Source organism: Mustela lutreola, chromosome 1 (genome assembly GCF_030435805.1).
Source record: "Mustela lutreola isolate mMusLut2 chromosome 1, mMusLut2.pri, whole genome shotgun sequence".
Lineage (NCBI taxonomy): Eukaryota > Metazoa > Chordata > Mammalia > Carnivora > Mustelidae > Mustela > Mustela lutreola.
The window spans coordinates 200,819,045-200,825,502 of NC_081290.1; positions in this window are offsets into that span (position 1 = coordinate 200,819,045).

The following is a 6,458-nucleotide window of genomic DNA, read 5'->3' on the forward strand; positions in this document are numbered from 1 at the left end:
GAACCACCTGGAGGGCTTGTTACAACAAGAGTCCTGGGGCCACTATCTGAGTTCCTAACTCAGGAGACGTGGGGTGGGGCCTGGGACTTTGCATTGCTAACAAGTTCCTTCCTCATCCTCCAATACCCTTTTCAAGTTTCTTTTCCGTGAAGCCTTGTTTAGGTAACACAGCTCTGGCTGCTCTGGCTGCTCTCGCCTCTGAACTTCGAAACTGGGCTGTCCCATGGTTTGTACTCCTGTGTGATGGCACCCATGATGAGCGCAGCGGTGGCTGCCTGGAGTGCTCTCTTGGGAAGGATGCTGGAGCCGCATTCCAGCTCAGGGCAGAGTGCCGGCCCTTGTTCACCTATGTGTGAACAGGGAGGAGGAGGCATGCATAATAGATATTTGTCATCCCTGACTTAAAGACTCTGCTGTGTTTTCTGTGTCCTGGGCTTCTCTTTACAATTAAATTATACGCTTCTTGATGACAGATGCAATGTCTTTTACTGCTGTCTCTTCTGTAGTACTTGGCTTAGAACAAAACACCCTGAGCTCTGAGCTCCCTGACCACAGGTCTGTCTGTGTCCTGTTCATTTTAATTTCTGAAGACTAGCATAGGGCTGCCAGGCCATGGCAGTGGCTGTAATATGCTTTGCTCAGTCAAATAAGACTTTCAAATACTGGAAGAATATTCCTCAAGTTTTTGTGCTGGTCACAAGTTTAACAACAACAGACATGAAGCACTTTCAACCTAAGCTACATTATTGACACACTCAGCACTATTTCCTTAACCCCTGGCAATCAACGAACTGATAAGTCAGGCCTTGATTTGCAGAACTGGTCAATTGTTGTGGTGAAAGGACTTCCACCCTGTTGATTTCAAACTTCTAAAGTGATACCACTGAATACAGAGCTGGGAAGAGGTGCAGAGCAGCCTACCTCTCTACAGCCCCGTGTGCACACAGTAGTTTGTTTGGAAACAAATCAAAGTACCAGCGACTGTAAACTTATTAGGAAGTGAGGGGTTTTGAGTATTTATTACCTTCTACAAATATTATTGATTTGGTCATAAGTTTGCATGATTTAACTATTAATAATGGCCATGTTTAACACCTGGTTTTTACAATTCCTGAAATTTTAACAAGTGGTTCTCATGAAGTTCTCATTAGCACACCACTGGATGAATTGGTAGAGATCTGCAGAAGTTAGGACTTTTTTGGTTGCAAGTCATAAAAGCTTAACCTAAATTGCCAAGAGGGATTTTTTTGCCTCACAAAATTTAAAGCATGTAGATGGGTAAGGTCAGTCTGGCTTCAGGCCAGGTGTCATTAGGACTTGTTCTCTCTTTCTTTTAGCTTTTCTGTCCTCTGTGTGGTGTAGAGATGCCTGTCTACAGCTGAAGCCTCATTGTCTGAGGTTTCTGTCAAGGAAGGACTTGGCTTCTTTGACTCTATGTTCTTTGTTTGGATCTGAACCAGGCACTAGAGTGGGGAAAGTGTGGGGCTTTCTGCTGCAGTCTGAGGTGGTTCCCTTCAGCATCAGTTTATATGTTGAAACTTTAACCTTTAGTATGATGGTATTTGGAGATATTAACTTAAAGGTTTTTTTTTGTTTTTTTTTTTTTTTTTTAATTTGAGAGACAGAGATCACAAGTAGGCAGAGAGGCAGGCAGAGAGAGAGCCCCCACTGCTGAGCAGAGAGCCCCATGTAGGGCTCGATCCCAGGACCCTGGGATCATGACCTGAGCCGAAGGCAGAGGCTTTAAACCACTGAGCCACCCAAGCACCCCTTGGAGATATAAATTTAGATGTGGCCACAAGGATAGGGTCCTCATGATGAGATTAGTGCCTTAATAAGAAGAGACTACAAAGCTTCCTCATTCTGCCACGTAAGGATATAGTAGTGAGAAGGCAGCCATCTACGAGCCAAGAAGAGAAGCCTCATGGGGAACCAAATTGATTGGCATCTTGGTCCTGGGCTTCCCTACCTCCAGACTGTAAGAAATAAGTTCTCATTGCTTAATCCACTTAATCTGTGGTATTTTGTTATGGAACTCCAGACTGACTAAGACTCTTCTCCAGGCTCGCCCTGGCAGCTTTACCCAAGTATCTGGACTGAGAGTGGAGAGGGGTTCCTCAGAGGAAATTCCAGGTATCATTACTGGAAGCGAGATTGGAAGCAGACAGCAAAGCAAACATCCATTGTAAGCTCTCTCTCTTTCTCTGGACAGAAGGAACCGTTTCTTGTCTCAGAGGGTTCAGGTGTCAGGGTAGCCTTTCTGAAAAAATGACTGGATCACTCCTTTTGTGTATAAGTGGGAAACATGGGAGAGGAGAAATTGGAAATCTAATGGGGAGCCATGGTTTGCTTGCTTGCTTTTGATGGAGTTTAGGGTAGGCTATTGGAGAATGTGCCACTTTGGCATGTGGATTATTTCAAACTGGACAATCAAGGCGTGAAAGACTCAGGAAGAGCTTTTTACCTCTCCCTTAACTGCCTAAAAGAATTTAGTTGGGGGGTCTGTTTCCATAGAGGGTATCACCAGAGATAACAACGAGGAGTCTGGGCTAGGTGTGGTAGGCTAGGAGGAGTTTGGAGGGGCCTGTCTGTTAGGATTCCTCTCTCTGTTCCATTGTCTGTGCAGGGCAAAATGAACTTTTTTTTTTTTTTTTTAAACCAAACATTTGCTCTTCCTATCTTCCTGTGGATTGTCTTCCTTCCCTTTGAAGCCCAAGATCCCTTCTCCCTTTCCTTAGCTCAGGATGACATATAAACCTCAATTGCTTGACTGTCTTTTTGCCACAGAGCTGCAGGGTTCCTGTATGTAGAAAATAAAATGTATTTGTTTTTCTCCAGTTAATCTGTCTTATCTCAATTTAATTATTAGTCCAGCCAAAGAATCGAGAAGGGAAAAAAAGGGAAATTGTTCCTCTCCTACATTTCCCACCAGGGGAACCTGGCAAGACCTGGCAAGATGTTTGTGGCACAAAGCACTACTGAGAATTTTGTTCCATGAGTCCCAGGATTCAAACTTGAGCTACCTGGGTCAGAAGATTGTGCCTAGGAATGGAAGTTCTAAAAAGAAATATCTTCCCTACATGAGTATCTTGCTGATAGGAGGAGCATCTTGCTGGGGTTTGAACTCTGGATCGACTAGCCATCACAACACTCCTAAAGACCTATTACACTTGAGTCCTTAAATCTGATGTGTGAAGTTATACAGGTGCCTAGAAAAATGAGTGCAATGTGATGGTCACAGCCAATATCTCTACTAGGAAATTTTGGAAGAAAAAGACCTGGGGTCAGCAGTGGGCAAGTATAGATGCAAACTTTTATATGAACTTCTGAGGACGCAAAATGGAGAGAAACTTTGAACGGAACCAGATGTTGGTCTATCTGTTCCAGCCTAACAGCTTGGTTCTTCAGGGTCAGTCAGGGCCATGGGTATAGGAAAGAATGCCAGGCTTTCTGGCCAGCAGCAATTCCAAAATTCTCTCTATCCCTGGAGGTCAACAAGACATTGACCTGAGGTTAGCCCTGTATTTTGGGGTTTTTGAGCAGTACAGTGGGGCCAGGAGAAACCTATCATATGCATATAAGATATATAATACAGTGAGAATCTCCTATGTATACTGGGCACTGTGCCAGATGTTATTGTACGCATACCATCTTGTTTGATTCCTTCATCAGTTGTCCTCATTTGCAGAAGAGGAAACAGGATCAGAGGCCACAGATACATAGCTGGTAAGTAGCATTGCTAGGCTCTAACCCACATCGTTCTGACTTTAATGATGGTGTTGGTTTCCTCCATGTGATGATAAGCTATAGGTGTAGCAGCCTTCGGTTGAGCACTAATCATAAATGCAATCATCACTTTAGCTATTCTTGAGGGCAAGGTTGTGTCTCACTCACAATCATACCCTCATTGGCTAGTGGTAAAAGTTAAGAAAATATAAGATTACATATATTTTTCTTTTTTTAAATTCTTCATTTTTTATTTTATTTTTTAAGATTTAAAAAAAAAAATATTTACTTGACAGAGAGAGCACAAGTAGGTAGAGTGGCAGGTAAAGGGAGCCTGATGTGGGGCTTGATCCCAGGATCCTGGGATCATGACCTGAGCTGAAGGGAAAAGCTTAACTGAGCCACCCTGATGCCCCTACATACACTTTTCTTAATGACCCTTGGCATAGGCATTTAAAAAATTCTACTTTAGAGAAGAGGAAACTGAACCTCTGAGAATTTAGATACTTTTTCTAAGTTCTCAGAGACTTACTCGAACTCACATCTGTGTGAATTCAAAGCTCATGATCTTTACATTCCTTGGTATGTGCCCCCCCCCATGGACCTGCCCTCTGCTACTCAGCTTCTCTCCCCACTGGGTAGATGTAAGCCAAATGTGCACGGATTGAAGATGGCAGGGGTGGTGGGATATGCATTAGTCTGGCATTGAGAGAAGCCAAGAGGTCGACCAGTAAGCTGGATTCAGGCTCAGCCCCTACTCTTCATTCAGTTGGAGTATCTGTTTTATTTATTCTGATTTCTTTATTTCCTTTTTAAAAAGTTTTTATTTATTTATTTGACAGATAGAGATCACAAGTAGGCAGAGAGGCAGGCAGAAAGAGAGAGAGGAGGAAGCAGGTTCCCTGCTGAGCAGAGAGCCCGTTGTGGGGCTCGATCCCAGGACCCTGAGCCGAAGGCAGAGGCTTTAACCCACTGAGCCACCCAGGCGCCCCTATTCTGATTTATTTCTTAAGATTTCATTTCCTCCATCCCCTGGAACAGGAGATTCCTTTTTCTACCCTCAGGAACAGCAAATATTTCATGTACAGAAAATATTATCCAGAGGCGTGATTTATTTATTTATTCATTTTTAAAGATTTTATTTATTTATTTGACAGAGAGAGACAGAGAAAGAGTACAAGAAAGAGTACAAAGAGTACAAAGCAGCACAAAGAGGGAGAAGTAGGCTCCCTGCAGAGAAGGGAGCCTGATGTGGGGCTTGATCCCAGGACTCTGGGATCATGACCTGAGCCGAAGGCAAACACTTAACTGACTGAGCCACCCAGTTGCCCCCATCTTTGGTTTTTAAAAGTTGACATTTAATTTATTAAAGTTATAAATTCAGAAACTTTTTCCTAGTTTTTCCTTAAAGTTCAATTTACAAATCTTATTATTCTATTTACAAGTTCAGTAAATAACAATTACTTTAAGTAAGTCTTTTTATTAATAATTAGGCCCACTTAAAGACTTATATATCTCTAAGCTTTTTAACTCCATTTATGAATTGAATATTCTAATTTCATTTGAAGTCCATCAATATCTTGACAAAATAAGTTTTATCAGCTTCTAAGTAACTCTTATAAATTTAATAAAACATACTTACATAGATAGATAGTGATTCTTAAGTACTCTTAATAGTTCCAATACTGTGCATAACCTTAGAAAGATTACACTTAAATATATAAGTCAAAATTACACATACACACATACATTTCAAATTAGGTTTTTTTTTTTTTAAGATTTTTTAAAAGATTTTATTTATTTATTTGAGAATGAGAGAGAGAGAGCATGAGAGGAGAGAAGTCAGCGGGAGAAACAGACTTCCTGGTGAGCAGAGAGCCTGATGTGGGACTTGATCCTGGCACTCCAGGATCATGACCTGAGCTGAAGGCAGTCACTTAACCAACTGAGCCACCCAGGCTCTCCTCAAATTAGGTGTTTTAGTGCAAGTATATTTTATAATAGGCTAAACAACTTCTCTTGAGTATTACAAATACTTGTACTACCAAACAGGCACAGATTTATTCTTAATACATAAATATTAATGTTCTAAGTGTGATTCTCTTCAACATTTCTGTTCTTAATTCTAAATTTTCCCAGATTTGAAAGATGCTTATCTACTAAGGAAACAAGAATGCCACCTCAAGCAATTTGGGGAGAATTCAGAGATTTTAGCTAGAACTGTAGCCTGGATTTCTGCCTGCCCTATTTGTAACCCAAGCCTGGACTTCATCCTGTTACAGACTGTCGGGCTTGCATACGGCTGTGCAAACTGGTATGGTCACACGGCTACTTACCAGAGTATCTCTCCTCCTCACATTCATTTTATTCCACTGAGCCCTGCCCCAGACCACTCATGCAAGCCTGCCACTGACTCGGGCTGTCACGTGACGTGATCTCGTTTTTCTTTGTCTAGGATGTATTAATTTCTTCTCCTTCTAGCTCCAGTGACTTCTGACATTGGTGGAATTCTATCTTCTTTCCATATTTTTCCTGACCAGTAGGACCACACAATTAATATAGGTATTAAAATGATATCCGATTGCATCCTGTGAATCTCATAGCTTCTGAGGCAGAATGCCTGACAGTTTTACAAAGGCTTCTATTGTTTAAAGTGATGTTTTAAAACACAACACTGATGGAATCCTCAAGTTTTAGAAGAAAGAACAAATATTTTGGGAGCACCTGCTATG